The 15,366-nt window shown below is 36.5% G+C and overlaps 1 long non-coding RNA gene across 1 annotated transcript; it reads left to right on the top strand.

The window, feature by feature from the left end:
- Nucleotides 1-5,233: 5,233 nt before the first annotated feature.
- Nucleotides 5,234-6,647, top strand: LOC147566472 (uncharacterized). The gene is made up of 2 exons (XR_015230470.1): nt 5,234-5,541; nt 5,876-6,647. It is a non-coding gene; the product is annotated as an uncharacterized LOC147566472 (long non-coding RNA).
- Nucleotides 6,648-15,366: the final 8,719 nt, after the last annotated feature.

Below are 15,366 nucleotides of genomic sequence, written 5' to 3'. Positions count from 1 at the left end.
AAGGAGAAATAGTAGAGAGAAATTGTGTTGAAGAAGAAGACACTGTTTGGATTAAGCCTTTTGCAAGAAAATCATTTTCTCCAGGGGAGTGTTTGGTTCACAAAAGGAAATTATTTTCGTGCGATAAAAAGTTTTAATTATTCTTCTCCTCTTTCTCTCCTATTTAGTTTTAATTTTGATCATGATTAGCTAAAATTCTAATCTAGGGCTAGGATGAAACCCATTTTTGAGCTTTCAGGGACACATTCTTGTATAATTAATTCTCTTGATTGCGTTTAAAAGTTCAAGTTGTTTTAATTAGTTAAACTTATTTTCTTTTCATAGCCTATATTTTTAGTTTGATACACCCTGCTTAGATTAAGTTCTTTGATGGTGTATGCTTATCGATTAATAGTCAATAGTTTAGAGATTTTTTTTCAAAATAAAACAATTACGAGTTTATGATTATCAACGGGTTTTAACGAAAATATCTTCCGGAATTCGAGTAGTTCATTACCTTGAATTTTGAGTTATGAAAAGAGAAATTTAACTTGTCTAAGTATTGATTCTTAAAGTGAATTTATGTGGTGAATTCAGAAACCTTAGGCTCTCTCCCCCCTTTTAGTTCATTTTTATTGTTTATTTCAGTTTTTATTTTATTTTATTATCACCAAAACCAAAACCAAATTTTAAAAGAAAACGTGCTACTTCTAAGTTTTAGAATAGGTTTGACTAGTCCCTGCGGATCGACCCGGTCTTACAGGAACTATTACTTGACGCTCGTATACTTGCGGGTGCTGACCTTTTAGGTCCATCAGTGGGCTGCCCTGGCTGGCCAACTAAAGGGAATAACCAAAATACTCTAAAAGGGTATTTTGGTAATTATCTTTTTTGTAACCCGGAAAATAGAAAGACCTAATTTGAATATGATTCTAATTAGGGTTTCTCTATATAAGGGTCATTAGAGAACAAAAAAGGTGTGGATTTTTCTCAGTAAGAAAAATTATACACCTCTCTCTCTCTCAATATACAACTAGTAGAGAGAGAGAGGATTGTAGAGAAAAAGCTCCCGTTCTATCAATCTAGTCAAGAAAAAGGGTTCTTCTCAACCCTCTATTAAGTTCTAGCAAACTGAAAGGAAGGGAGATCAAGTCAACCTACTCGGTGTCTCAAGTAGAGGAGCGACACTTGGAGCTCTCGATCTTTACATGCGATTGGAAAGGTTCGTGGGAAAAACGAGATAGAGGTATTTATTCCCTTCTAGTTCATTGATTAGTTCATGCTATATGATCCTGGTAATCCAGTGTTAAACATATAGATGTTTGAGATTCCGCTTAGAACACTAGTAATAGTATGTATTAGATACCTACAAAACCTAAATTTGCAAATAGCTAGAAGGTGATTCATTTTGATAACGAAAGGTCCACTACTTTAGAGCGCGTAACTGCTCAACGAAAGTCTCCGTGCCGCTAGCACGGGTTATGCCTAGTTATAAATAAATCAATTATATTTTATTTAATATTTTTTAATAAGTGCTCCGGCAAGCTTAGAATCCTGGGTCCGCCACTAAACATGAAAACAAAATTAGGATATTAAGAGCTTATGTAGTGAGTGATTTGAAAAGACTCCGTGACTCAATTTAAACGACAAGTAAAAATAACTAGTCAAGCAAGGACAAGAAATATCGAAAAAAAGAAATTTTGTCTAAACAATACCCTTCATAAAGTTGTGGACACAAATACAGTGAGCGGGTCAAGCAGAGAAAAACAAAATTTGAAAAGGATTTTTTATTTAAAAACCCAAAAAATGGGCCTAAATACAAGATTAGGCCCACCATACATTAATAATTCCTAGAAAACTCATTTTTTTGAAGATAAATCAATATCAAACCCAATTTCGAATCCCCATGTGCATTTTCACACCTCTAGGAACCCAAATTTTCTTGTAATACCCCTTGTGCCCTTCTATATATAAATCTTTTTTCCTCTCAACCTTCCTCATATTTATCCAGATTATTTCTTTCCCTCTATTCCCTCACTTTCTTTATCAGAGAACATTTCTTACCGGAAATAGGTGACTGAACCGCCATCAAGATGTAATCTTTTGTTTCAACAGATGTATTCTTCATCTCCATCTTCATCACAAGCAACTTGTTCAGCTTCATCTTGATCTATTTACTCCATCGTCATCCTTCATATAAATCATTGTCTTTAAAACATTCATCTAAATCACAACATCTTCAACAACTTATATTTGAAATCTTTCTTTATTTTTCTTCATCTTCAACATTTATCTTCACCTTTAACATCTATATTCATCTTCAACATGTTACTGTAGGGTTTTGCATGCATCCCTAATCATCTAACTAGTGTTGGTAGCAGAATCTCAACCATTATATGATTAACACTAAGTTATCCAGGATCTATGCGTGAACTAATCAATGAACTAGAGGGAAGAAGAATACCTTTATTCGCTTTCCCAAGAACTAATTCCGACCAGTATTCAGAAGATAAAGAGCTTCAAGTGTAGCTCCTCTACTTGAGACACCGAATTTATTACTTGAACTCCCTTCTTTCAATCTGCTAGAACCTTCTTGAAGGTAGAGATGAAGAACTCCTTGTTTTAGACTTGATAGATAGAATGAGAATTTTTTCTATAAAATCCTCTCTTTCTAATAGTTATGTGAAGAGAGTGATTTCCTTCCTGACAAAATTTCACCCCCTTTTCTTAACTCAAAACTGGTCCTTATATAGGTATTACCTTAGTAGAGTCCCACTCAAATAAGGAATCCTAAAAGTCCCTCAGAAAAGATAAGCACAAATTAAAGTTTAATCTAACTGAAACTCCTAATTACGGATAAAACCCTAATTAGGGTTTCCTTATGCTATGGCCAGCCAGACTAGCCCTTAAGTGGGCTTAGTCTGTCCGGCACATACCCCTTAAGTGGCCGGCAGGGATCTCCCTCTAAGGAAATCTCTTGTTTGCCTTAAAAGTGAGTTTTTATCTTTTTCGGTTTCTTTTTAGTGTCTGATTATTTTCTATCTTTTGAGCACTTTCAGACTGGATCATATCCATCTATATGCTAGTTCCAATCAGTCTATTCTCACTGTTCAAGTTACCATTCTTATGTGTAACCCGTTGTAGGATCTGGTCTATGTTAGCCGCGGATAACCAAAGTGATTCGACAATCGTAAGCGCCTTCTTGCTAAGCATTACGACTCCTAATTGAACCGGATTGATTGATCTTCCAATAAGGTCATCATTATCCTATTAGCAAAATCGTACGCATTTGCATCTTGCTCGAAGGACATTCCTTTGGAAGGATATACCTTCAGACTCTAAGGACACAGGACACGTATCCTTCAGTCTCCCGCTTGTACTTAGAACAAGTGCAATGCTCGATTCCCATGTCTTTTCATTTCTCATCTGATACGTCATACTTATCAGACTTTCTTGATCGGGAGGATAAACTATCAAATCAAATGATTAACTCTTAATCCATTTGAGCACGGTCATGCATTTTGATGGGCCTAGAAGGTCTCCCTAAATAGGTCTTCACCCGCAAGTGGACGGGTGTCAAGTTGTAATATTTCCGGTAAGACCGGTTCGTTCCTCAGAGACTAGTTAAGCTTATTCTAAAACTAGGAAGTAATAGGATTTTAAAATGATTTGGTTTTGGTTTTGAAATGAATAAAATATTAAAAATAAATTTACGAAAAGAAAATAATTACAAATGATACAAGGAATTCAGGAAATGGGGGAGAAACCTAAGGTTGTCGAATCCGTCCTTATAATAATTCTAACAATGATTCATTATGATTTAATTAATTAACAAATTCTTTATATAACTCAGACTTTTGGTCCATGAATGGTCCAAAAATCCGGAAGATTTTATCGTGAAAAACAATAAAAATATTAATAAATCATATCGATAAAATTTCTTATGTAGAACTTCATCTAAGTCCCTAGATAAAAGAATTAGTCACTCATGGGAAACAAGATAACATTAGCAAGTATGAAAATAAGAGATAAAGAGGAAAGGAAAACATAACTTTCTCATTGGAAATTGTTTTTCCTGCTGATTTTCCACTCGGACAACCAAACGTGCCCTAAGAGAGAAGTTTTCTCATCTTCCCGGAAATTAATTCCCTGGGGGAAAATTATTTTCCCGTCTTCTTTAACTCTTTTTCTCTCTTTCTTTTTGAAATCTCTCTGTCTACTATCTCTTTCTACTCTGTTTTCTCTCTCTCACTAAAAGAATAACAAAGGAAGAAGAAGAAGAAATAGAAGATGAACAAAATATATCTTATTTGATTTCTCACTCTACAATTATCTCTCTCTCTCTCTCTCTCTCTCTCTCTCTCTTTCTATCTAATCTTCTCTCTCTCACAAAGAGAAGAATCAGAAGAAGAAGAAGCAGAAAACAGTAAACTCAAATTCCTTCTCTCTCTCTAAACCTCTTTCTTCTTCTTTTGCCGTCAGATGATCTAACACCGAGAGCTCTTTACATCACTCTCTCTCTCTCTCTAATATAGTCGGTTTTGGTTGAGCTACCAGAGGAAGACCCTCCAGTCGAGATCTCCTTTCACTGTTGTCTTCAATCGGTTTTATAGTACTCCACTCTCCCTATAGAAAATAGCAATGAACCGAATCTTCCATCAATTCTCTCTCAAAGAATTTCTAAAAATCACTCTCTCTAAAATCTTCTGTTGCCTTCTTCAATCATCAATCCAATCTTTTCTCTGTTTAGAGAGATAAGAGAAATAAAACCTTCTCTATTTTTTATAGAAACCTGGTTTATCTCTCTAGAAATAATTTCCATCAATATCCGACAATCTTCAATCTCTAGCTCTATAAGAAATATCTTCAGTTCTAAAACCTTCTTAACTCACTCTATGAATCTGTCAAGATATCATCTCAATCAGATTTCCTTCCTCATCGATCCTCCCTGTAAGTTTCCATTTTTTCTATTATGTAGAAGACTAAACTCAGACAAATCCCCAAAACCGAGTTGTTCTTGCCATCAGAGAAGGAATAAAAATCCTTAGTTTCTTTAAACAAAAATGATGCTATGCCCGGCTGAATCCAGGCCTGAATCCCGGCCGGCCGAGCTGGCAGTCCAACCGGGCATAGCATCAGACGTGTTTTCAACAGGAAATGGAACTAGGCGAGTTTCATTTCTGGTCCCTTAAGTTTACCTTAATTACAATAAAGGGCTTTGCATAAAAACATCAAATTAATCCCATTTCATCTCAAAATTTCACTCTACATTTCCTCTCGAGGGTTTCTTCTTCACTTAGGGAGTTAGGGTTTCACCTTCACCCAACTTCTTCACTCAGGGTTTCATCTTCACTCGGCTTCATCACTTATGGTTGGACAATAGCATTTGATCAGATCAAAGGTTTCACTCACTTTCTCTCCTCATCTCAGTTAGGGCACGGCTTCCTCTCTTCATCAGAGAACAGCACCTCGGGTTTGAACAGATCGAAAGTTTCATTCGACTTTCTCTCTCTCACTCTCTCTTCATCACCACCTAGGGCTTCCATTTTTCTTGCAACGGAGGTGAGTGTTCATCATTTTTCTTCTTCATAGGTACAAATCCTTTTAATTGCTAGGAACAATCATTTTCTTCAAACGAGTTGAATCAAAAGTTGTTGCAAAAAAGTTGATACATACTTAACAAAACTTATAGAATATCCTGATGGTAATGGTATTTTCGTGTAGCAAGATTGATAAATTTATGTTGTAATTATTGTGCATTTGACCCATATGAAAGATTATAACATCAAGTGAGTGTGTCTTCTTCTGCAACTGTTTATTAGTTTAAGTGTTGCATTTACCGAGTCGGAAATGTTTTCTTTTTCTTGGTCGATTCGTTAAATTATTACTTCTACAGGATACAGTATTTAATATTAACGAGAAATCTATGCTAAAAGATGAGGCGTGGAAGTACACAAGCAAAGCTCGATACTCGCCGAGGCAGACATAGAGAAGCAATGGATGAAGTATTTAATATTAACGAGAAATCTAAGCTAAAAGATGAGGCGTGGAAGTACACAAGCAAAGCTCGATACTCGCCGAGGCAGACATAGAGAAGCAATGGATGAAATTGTATTTTCGGACAAAACCAACCCTAAACGGAACGACTACAGCCTTGAAACTTTAAACAAAAACAAGATTGCGGAGAAATGACGATGAGAGCCTAACGCCCTCAATTTGCAAAAAAAATTGTGTCCTATCTAACAGAGGTGGTTCTTTTTTGTCATCTGATTCTGGAGTAGCGGAGAGAAAGATTTTGATACTTATTTTTCTAAATTAGGTTCATCCCATATCTCCATCGAAGACTTGGATTAGCTTTCATCAATTCTTATTCAAGTATATTTAGCTGCAGGAATTGTGAGCGGTAGTGAAGTTATTGGAGCTGAAACAACCTTCAACGATTAGACAACATTTTATGTGTCGGACACGATAGCATTTGAGCTCTGTCGCAGGAAGTGTTTTCAAGTTGAGGGAAACCCACCCTAATAACATTGTGTTGTGACTTGTGGTTACTTGTTTCTTTGTTTTATTTAAAGAAAAGAAAAAACATAATTTGTGTTTCTTTTTACAACTCCGGATGGATGAACAGAGTTAGACACCTACCTATATGATAGTATTTGATTTCTCCATAATTTTTATTAGCTTTTGTTGGTGTAAGTTGAATGATCATCTTGCAGGTGCAAAGATATACCATGTGTATTAAAAGAATCGTAGACACTTCACATAAATTATCACAGCATATAGCATACCTATGTAGATGCTTTAAGCTGACAAACTGATTTGATCAATTTGTAGTGGGTATCCATTAAGCGTTAAGGTGCATGTACCCATTTTTTTTCTGTTGAAATGCAGTCCTTTATAAACATACAATCTGATGTTTAATCACTTAACAAAGAAAAAGTATTCTTCCAGCAAAAAGTGACTACATATTAGGAGGACAAGTTGCTTAGATTGTAATTTAGAAACTACATAAAATTTAGTAATGTAATAACAGTAAAAAGACAGCGAAGTGATCTCTTCAAGCTTAATAGATTTAGAAAATTGGACATTTTTACATAACACATAGATTACTATAGTACAAAGAGTTAAAGGACACACATTTGGTTGAATTTGAGATTCTTTCATTTCAACAAACACCTTCTCTACTTCAATGTCATTACCATTACAACATCCGTTCGAATTTGACTTCAACAAATAGATATTTGTTTCTTACGTAAAATGATAAACACAGAGTAATGTGCAATCTTCTCAGTTTTACATCCATATTCTCTTATTTGATTATAAGCAGTTCATCCACCACTACTAATATAACGCCTCACCAAGATCTAAAAAGTCAAATTCGACAGTAAATGACAAAGCTTCCTCAAAGATAAATACTTTCATGACGAGAAGAGTTGGTGATCAAACGACAAAGCTTTCCTCAAAGATCAATACTTTCGTGATGCAAGTTTGTGATTAAATGACCAGGCTTTCCCCAGAGATCAATAATTTCATGATAAGCTTGAGACTTATGATCAAAATCATAACGATTAATTACCCGTTTGAAAATATTTAGATTAATTACCCATTTGAAAATATTTAGGGTTTATAAAGTGGGATGCTATGAAGAAGAGAGTGATGAAGACGAGCTGTAGAGAGAGAGTGAGAAGAACGCAACTGATGTCTGATAGGGGGGAGATAGATTTTAGGGCATCACTAACTATTTTATAATAGGGACTGTGCCTGAATAAACATAAATTTCAGGGACTAAATACGAAACCACATTTCCTGGCTCCTTTCTTCGCTCCAGATCGGATGCTATGCCCGGTTGGCGCGCTACGTCAGCGCGCCGGGATTGGGGCCTGGAAATCAGCCGGGCATAGCATCAGAGAAGAAGAAGGGATAGGCACTTACTTGTCATCGATTTAATTGCTGGCTACTTTTTGTGCAATGATTCGCTACATCGCTGCCTATTGAGATGAGAAGAAACAGTCGTCCGATCTTACTGTTCGTTTCAAGCTCCGTTGGATTTCCGCCACCAAGAAAGGAAGCAAAAGATGCCTTTCTTTCTTTATTATAATAATATACGAGAGAAAGTAGGAAAGAATAGATTTCCCATGAATTTTGGGAAAAGATGTTGCTGGTGGTTGATTTGCTGGCTCGGTCAAATAAGAGCTGATTTTGTGCTTCACCATAGGAATAATTAAGTTGCAACGCCACATGTCGTCTTCATACTCGTTAGTCTACTTAATTGGACCAAGACTTTGACCTTCTTTATCTTGCTCGTTCGGACTCCGTTTTCACTTCCAGTTTCGCCGATAGACTCGTCTCGGACTCTACTTTCACATGAGCACTAATATTGACCAGAATACCCTTGTCATTAAAATGACCAAAATGCCCCTCAAGTATGTCTTTATCACGATGTTTTCGCATCGAACTCCGTAAAAGACATCTGGACAAGAGAAATACACAATTCATGAGAGTAACTGCTCGAACTGGACTAACTAACCCGAGTTAAGAGATTCAGATGAGACATTTTCATGTCTCATCACATTTCCAGTTGTCACTCCTCAAGTGGCCTAGAGGTATTTTATCTTAACTCTCGTTAGGAAGACATATTCCATTCTTGTACTTCCACTCAACTTCATGTCTATCCTGTTTCACCTGGCCTCCATTTTTATAACCTCCGGCGCGGCGTTTGACGAGACTAAGGCTCGACATTCCTTACATAAGATGAGTGAGTACTCATGTTTTGAGGAATCCCTCCAATTTGCTAAATGAGAGTAATGACGTTCATATCTTAAACTCTTGAAGTACTCTCGCTTGGTGGGTTTCCAGTGTATCTCATACACCCATGAAGTTGACTTGAATGCCCTTAATCCTATAGCCCAAGAAACAGCGCTATCTTGTCAATCACTCATGCTATTCTTCTTAAGTCATTGTTGTCCAACCAATGACCTAGACTAGGGATACTATAATGGATAGCTTCCATGTTCACATTGTAGGTTTCTTTCATTAGATCACGTATCTAATAAACCTATCTGGAACTTTCCATTATTTTGGACTGTCATCTAAATTCTAAACCACAATTTAGATGATGAAATAAACTAATTTATTTCGGATAACAAGAGTTCGTAAAAGTGAGTTCCCCTTTTTAACTCCTTTACGTGCCCAATTTTACAAGTCCTTTTAGGGCAGTCTTTCATGACCCTAACTCCTTAGATTCGTACATCTCCCATGTTCGATCTAAGGTGAGAGTTTAGTTTGTGAATTCAATCCACTTTTTGTTTTCACTTTGCTTATCATTATCATGCTGAAGAACGCCTTCGTCAGTTTTTATGATAATGTCAGTTTTCTTAAACTGAAACTAACACTTCCCAAGTGCTAATTGAACTTTCTTTACTAGTAGAGTTTGCAATGACTCCCATTGTGAAAAACCCCTTTTCACCTTGTTGTCCTTCCTAAAATATTCCTATCTTTATTTTCGGAAGATTGTTTTTTATGACTTTCTTCAACTTTTACTTTCAGAGACTCTCTCCTAAATACTCCAAGTATCCTAGGAATCTCTCTGTTGTTTATGGGCGACGACATCAGATACTTCTGTATTTCTATATGTGCGGGTAAAAATCGATCATCTCCAGAATCGATCTCATGTCTTGTGACATCAGTGTTTCTCTCATGTGTACTTTTGCTCATCAGAACTTCCAAATTCTGAATTATTAGCAGTGATCCATGAGAGATGGTTAGAATCTCTCTCTAAGAGTATTTCTAGTTAGACCTCTTTAAAACTTCTTTTGAACGAGTCTTATCATCTGTTAATCTATGACTATATAGATTTCGATGCCCAATTTTGTTTACCCTCGTCTAGCGTCCTGTTAAGTCAGTTCCTTAACTGTTTCTAAATTCTAGTATGTCCCACATACAGGACTTGAAACTAACTTGTTTTACTCCCACTTACCTTCTTGTTGAACAAGAGTCTAACAATTCTTTTTAGAAAATCAACCCTTGGATTCCTTTTCGAATGTTAGATAGCAACTCTTACTTTTGATCCTTTTGACTCTCAGCCAATTTTCAGAGTTTGGTTCTGCAATAGATTTTGTGGGTCTTCTGAAGACTCAATGAAGTTTTGAACAATATCGTAGAATCTTCTTAACTCTTAAGAAGTTACTTGGCGAGTTTCTATTACTCCCATTTGTTCTTTTGTTGCTCGGTTCGAATCAGATTCAAATATTTTTCTCCCACTTGTCTTCTTGAACAACTCCTTTCAAGGAAGACACCATCGAGAGCAACAATCCAATTTTGTCCCGATGTGGTGAGGGAAAAACCCCATATTTCTTCTCTTGAAGAAGAAACTATGTCTGAAGCTCTCAGACTTAAATAAAAGGCTATTTTAGAACTTCTTCTAAAATCCATACCCGTATGGAATTCTTTTATTTTCTATAGCAGTTTTAGGTTTAGTGGGTATGCAGCTTGTGTTAGACACTTGTTTTTTCGGAAGACCTTTTATGACTAAGACTTTTGATCTCATCAAAATCTCTAGTCACATTGATTCATTACTTAATTTAGGTCAAGTTTCTAAAACTTGTTCTAAATTCGAGTACTTAGTTTATTCTAGTCACATTAACCATTATCTAATGTCTAACATAAGTGATTAGTTGACCTCTGTTTTGTCATAAGAGATCTTGTCAGACCAGTTTGTTTGGACCATGTTCAACCTAGATGTCTGACTAGATTAGAATAACGAATCGTTTGGCATCTTAAGTTTGTAAGTTGAAATAGACACCTTTCTAAGAACACCATAAATTATTGAAACCAAAATACTTTATTTTCTCATGAATCCAATTCTAGAGACGATGTTCAAAAAAGGGAAAAATATTGAAGTCTAACCAAAGTAGTGCCTATAGGAGACTTGAATCCTTCTTGAGCCTTCTCAACAACCATTGCTTCTGCTACTCTTGACAGGTTCGTCTCCTTTCAGTCAAATACTCAGGTCCCACTTGCTCCTGTCATTCATAATGACATGAGCATTAGGTATCCAATACCTTTAAGGGAATTTGTATTTAATAGATTCAACTTTTTACATTTTTACCTAGGTCGGAGCTTCCAGCTCCATTGTTTAGCTCTTCCTGGTAGCATGGGCAATCTCTTATCCATATATGAGTTCTGCTACCACAGAATAAACAACTATTGTTAGGAAGGATAGTTCTAAGTCTTGGGACTCGCCTGCCCCTTTTTATCCTAGAGCGTGTCCTTCTCCTAACGTCTTCCGTTCTCGGGTCGATACCTTCTTGAACAATAAGAACTTCTTCTGTATTTTCAGGTACTCCGATTTTCCTTTCGGCTACTTCTAAAATTGTGAGCAATCTTTCGAGAGAGACTATGCCAAACTTTCTTTCAAAGTTGCATCGTACTTCTCTAAACCCATTATGTAGGGAAAGTAAGATCAATTCAACTACAAAGTTGACTTCCATAGTTGCTCCCATCCACTTCAAGTCATTGATATGATTAATCATTTCTAAGACATGAAGTGGAACAGGTTTCTCTCTTTCTTGTTGCTTTTTCAATACAGTTCTCTGGATATCTCATATCTTTCCCTTCGATATTGTGCGTCAAACATTTCTCTCAGTTGTCGGATAATGCTATATGCATCCATGTCAATTAAATTATCTTGATATTCCTTTTCCATGGATACTAGCATCAGTCCGGTCACTGGTGCTGACCTTATTTTCATAATGTCAGCTAGCTCACGTTCCTCTTTAGAAGAGGTTTTTGTAAGTACCAGGATAGGTGTGTCCAATACTTCCGCTCTTTTCTCGAGAACCTTTCTCAGATTTTTTTTCCATTGAACGTAGTTCTTGTCGTTCAATTTTTCCATCACCATGTGGAGGTTGAAGGTATCGTCGAATGTCATAATTAAACTACACGTAAAGAAAGCAAAGTGACTTAAAATTGTTATCCTTGCAAAATCCTGATTTTTCCATATTATTCAAAATTCTTATCCCTTGTTTGAATAATACGATTCCAAGATCCCAATTCTTCGAAGTTAAGCGTACTAGGGCACTACCCTTAACTCCATTGTCCTGGGTGAGTAACATCCTTACTGATCATACTCCTACGACTCTTGGTTGATTAGTTTTACACTTGAGTGTCAAACTTAATCCTTTGCCTTGAAGTCCAAAACCCTTTTGCTGACTCGTTGAGTAAAACCAGTTTAGAAGCGTAGACCTCTTCACAGATTTACTCGTATTGTCCCGAGGTAAAAGTTGGCACTCTGCGGAGGCACACCCACCATCGATGAACAAGGGATCAACAGGTGGCTTATCTCTGGGTAGGCTTATACTCAAAATTCTTTTAGGGATTATTACGTATTTTATCAAGTTTGCGTTACTGTAAACTCTATCGTAACCATTCGTGACGTATACGTAAAAGTTTTTATGTGAATTCTCGTAAGGTTTTATCCAAAAAACCTGCCTCCTAAAAAATCTCATCTTTTAGATTAATTCTTGTTCGTCTAATGGTCTGTTTGGATTTTCATCCTTGAACCACCATTGATTAGTCCCACTCGAATCATGATCTCATCATTCGATTCATCAATGGTTTCTCTAGACCTATACTCTAAGTATTATTCGGGCACATACTCGTTTGTGCTTAGAAACAAGAATCGATAACTTATCTAAAGGGAATACTATACTACGCATTCACATATATACATACATCCAAAAAAAATATGACATTCATAAGATGAAGTATGTATCCTAGATTCATTTATAGGTTTTGCTATTTTTCGTATAATTATTTGTGGAATATTGTGACATCTCTATGTCTAATGGGCTTCTAAGTTCAATTTTCGTTAAATTCGGACTAATGGCCCACTTGGTTCTTCCTAAATGATTTTCAAAATCAACTTTAGGAAAAACTCCGTTTTGGTCCTCGGATGACCCGGGTAAATGTTGGAAAAATTATGTTTTGGGACCGGAAGAAAAGGTAAGAAAGTCTCCCACTCGAGTCAAGGCCTAATGGGCCCAAGTCAAACTCGAAAAGACGCAAGTCAAATTTGGTCAAAGTCCATTGACTAGGCTCGGTCAAAGTTAGTCAAGGTCCGGACTTTTGGGATGGATGCCTAGATCCTCTCAGATGGGATATGCTTGACGCGTCCTAGACGCATCCCAGCATAGGACGGCTCGGGCCATCTCGGTCACTAAGGTTGAGATGGCACAGGCCACACCAGATGCGTCCTAGACCGAGACCTATATAGGAACCTAAGACGTGTCTCGGTCCTCCTCGTCCGTCTCGGACTGAGATTCCCAGAGGCATCCAAGACTCGTCTGGGATGTCTGAGATTCTAAATCTCGCACTCCCAATCCTATTCGGACTAGGAATCCCAGTCCTGTTCAGACCAGGACTTCCTTAGTCTCGCGTGTCTCGAGACCAGCCTATGAGTTTCTGATATTTTTCAAAAACCCTTACTTTCTTGGTTTTTTACCTTCTTCTTCCTCATGTTTTCATGGTGAAAGTTGTTGTTTTTGCACTATTCACCACCCAAAACTCATGCTTTTGAAACCCATTTTTCAAAATCTCTATAATCTGTTAGATCCGTTTTCGAAAACCCTTTTAAAACCTAACGATTCTATGCATTAAAACTCTTTCAGATACATGTTTGATTATGTTTAAATCTAATTCAAACTAATCGAAATTTGTCCCAATCTTTATTCAAACAATTCTATCTATCAATTTCAAGTTCGACTCTAATTCGTTCTAGCCAAAGATAGTTTCATGCAAACAATTCATGATGCCACTATAGGGTTTTGCATGTATCTAATACATCCCTAATCATCTAACTGGTGTTGGTAGTGGAATCTCAATCAGCATATGATTAACACTAAGTTATCCAGGATCTATGCGTGAACTAATCAATGAACTATAAGGAAGAAAAATACCTTTATTCGTTTTCCCACGAACTAAATTCCGACCAGTATTCGGAAGATAAAAGAGCTTCAAGTGTATAACTTGAACTCCCTTCTTTCGGTCAGCTAGGACCTTCTTGAAGGTAGAGATGAAGAACTCCTTCTTCTAGATTTGATAGATAGAATGGGAACTTTTTCTCTAAAATCCTCTCTCTCCAATAGTTGTGTGAAGAGAGTGATTTCCTTTATGAGAAAATTCTGCTCCTTTTTCTGAACTCATAACTGGTCCTTATATAGGCATTACCTTAGTAGAGTCACACTCAAATAAGGAATCCTAAAAGTCCCTCAGAAAAGATAAGCACAAGTTAGAGTTTAATCTAACTGAAACTCTTAATTAGGGATAAAACCCTAATTAGGGTTTCCTCATGCTATGGCCGGACAGACTAGCCCTTAATGGGCTTAGTCTGTCCGGCCCATACCCCTTAAGTGGCCGGTCAGGGATCTCCCTCTAAGGGAATCCCTTGTTTGCCCTTAAAAGTGGGTTTTTTCCTTTTTCGGGTTTGTTTTTCGAGCCCGATTTTTTTCTATCTTTTGAGCACATCAGACTGGATCATATCCATCTATATGCTAGTTTCCATTAGTCTATTCTCACTGTTCAAGTTACCATTCTTATGTGCAACCCGTTGTAGGATCAGGTCTATGTTAGCTGCGGATAACCAAAGTGATCTGACAATCGTAAGCGGCTTCTAGTTAAGCATTACGACTCCTAATTGAACCGGATTGATTGATCTTCCAATAAGGTCATCATTATCCTATTAGCCAAATCGTACGCATTGACATCTTGGTCGAAGGACATTCCTTCGGAAGGATATACCTTCAAACTCTAAGGACATATATCCTTCAGTTACTTCATCTTACTTCTTTATCTTTAATGTTTTATTGCAACAAATTTATTATTCATCTATCTTATCTATTTATCTCTTTTCAAAGTTTTTAGCTTCATCATGAATACCAACATATGATTTGTTCTTCAAAATTTTTTGTTTAAAGAATTCAAAAAGTAGATACTTAGATCTATTTTTCGGTTTCTCTCTCTAGAAATTACGTTTTAGCAAATGTTGATGTTTAATAGACAAATTGACAGGTGTTTTAAGTATTTTAGAATATGTTGTTAGCACGATGTTAATACAATGATCAAACTGAAAAATGCGTTCTTTAATTTTATAACTGTTACCATGAAAACCCAGATTTTGTGTTTTACAAAAATTGATTGTGTTTTAAGCATTTTAAATTTGTTATAGAAACGATGTTAATTCAGCGACCAAACTCGAAAATGCTTGCTCCAAAAAAAAGTGCGTCCAGATTTTGATCTTCCATACATGTTTCTCTCTCTAATGTTTTTTTTCTTCACAGTCACTTAAACCGTAATACAAATCAATGTTTTAACAGGATTTCACTTTGTGCA

The sequence above is a fragment of the Eschscholzia californica genome, unplaced genomic scaffold, assembly GCF_041429995.1.
Source record: "Eschscholzia californica isolate CP2 unplaced genomic scaffold, dmEscCali1.0.p SCAF_1, whole genome shotgun sequence".
In the NCBI taxonomy this organism is placed as follows: Eukaryota; Viridiplantae; Streptophyta; class Magnoliopsida; order Ranunculales; family Papaveraceae; genus Eschscholzia; species Eschscholzia californica.
This window is presented reverse-complemented; position numbering and strand designations above follow the sequence as displayed.